Genomic DNA, 2056 nt, shown 5'->3' on the forward strand with positions numbered 1-2056 from the left:
ACTCGCTTGAAAGTCACGATACAAGAGATCGAACCGTTGGGTTTATTCATTCTTTATACCTTACAGCTATAATTTCGAGGTCACTTACGTGATTACTATAATAAAGTTCATTTGATATAATTTGAGGGTTTTGTTCTTAAAGTCGAACATAACAGGTCTTTCTTCTTTAGTGAGCAAATATCGAACGATTTAACAAACTTGATTTTTTTTTAATTAATGGATACTTTAGGAAATTAGGTCAATCATATTTTTCATTTTTAGCTTACTTCTATAATTTAATATCTATTGTTGATTCGAACGCTATACAAGCAACTACTAAATAGCGGTAACACATAAGCAAATTGTTTTCTCTTTCTTTTTCTTTTTAAATACATTCGAAAAGGTAGTGATCCATCACCTCCATCAGAATCTTTGAAGCTCCGCATCCTCGTTTGATCTTGTATGACTGCGTGTATGGATGGGCTATACGCTATTTTGAAACGTCTACCATCATTTCCATTGTTTTCGGGAACCATGGGAACATCCGGAAAGCCATGGAATTCTTCCTCATCAGAAATGCTACTCGTTCTTCGCCTCTTGGAACTTTGAACTGGTATTTGTACCCTCGAATAAGTTGCTGGCGATTTCAACAGTTTGAGCTGATTCCGATGCGCGTTGATAGTGTGGCTGTCAAAAGAGATACGAAAAACATTCGGTGAGATCCTTTTGACATAACGGGCGAAAATCCATTTTTCTAATGAGCGTTTATGATTATTCTTACATAAGATTTTGTCACCCAAAACCAAATTAAGAAAAGGATCCCGAGTGGGCGTACAGCAAGTATCTAGATAAACATTTTCCTTTCCAGGAAAAGGTTCTAGATAATTTTTATATTGTTTTCTTGGATTGATTAGATCAATCAAGGTTTTCGGTTTAAAACTTAGCATTTTCTCTGATGGGAATTTGTCATCTGAATTGCAAGTGTTTCTATAATTCATTAAAAAATATGTTATACGATCTTCCACATCTAGCGATCTTATCTCCGGGTCTAACATAAACTTCTTGAACACATCCTTTGCCACCCTAACCATTCGCTCGGCCTGTCCATTACTGCTGGGATTGTATGGAGGACTTTTCATTACTCTTGTTCCCTGTTTTTCCATGAAAGTTATGAAAAGATTAGAATTGAACGGAGGTCCTCCATCAGTGACCAACACATCTGGAAGTCCTAATCTGGCGAAAATAGCTGTAAATTTTTTTTATGACATTACTAGCCTCTGTCCCATATTTCATTAATTCAATTTCTAGCCATTTTGTGTGACTGTCTATTACTAGCAAATATGTTTTGGAATCAAAATAGAAAAAATCAGCGTGAACACGGCTAAACGGGCGCGTAGTAGGTATCCAAGAAGTGTTACATTCCGGTTTGGGAACCACTGCTGTTTTAAGGCATGCTTGACAACATTTCACAAAATTCTCAATATCTGTGTTCAACCCAAACCAAAACAGACTACGGTGAGCTAGTTGCTTCATTTTTACTACTCCACTGTGGTTTGCATGCAGAAGCTTTAACATGGGGTTTCTTAATGACAAAGGTATTAAAACTCGATCTTTATATAAAATGCAACCGTCCACAATTTCAAACTCATGCCTCAAGGAATAAACCGGCTGCCAACCTTTATCCACTCTTTGTGGCCAACCTTTAGAAATATACTCTGCTACTTTTGAAAGAAACTGGTCCTGCATACTTTCTGTAGCGATTTGAGAAAAATCCAAAGGAAAATTGTTGAACAAATTTATGTTATTGATAAGCCCGCTGTCAATACTCTTTGGAACCGGTTGCTCCAAAGGAAACCTAGAAGAAAAATCAGCGTTGCCCATTTGAGATGAAGGCCTATAGAAAATGTCGAATTCATAAATTGACATTTCCATAACATAACGCTGCAATCTAGTTACGCATAATTGATGTTTCCCTTCTTTACCGAAAATCCCCAAAAGAGGTTTTGACCAAACAGAAATTTATGAAATTTCTTTACGGTACAGATCAACGCTAATGCTTCTAAGTGCAGAATCGGGT

The sequence above is a fragment of the Aedes aegypti genome, chromosome 1, assembly GCF_002204515.2.
Source record: "Aedes aegypti strain LVP_AGWG chromosome 1, AaegL5.0 Primary Assembly, whole genome shotgun sequence".
NCBI lineage: Eukaryota > Metazoa > Arthropoda > Insecta > Diptera > Culicidae > Aedes > Aedes aegypti.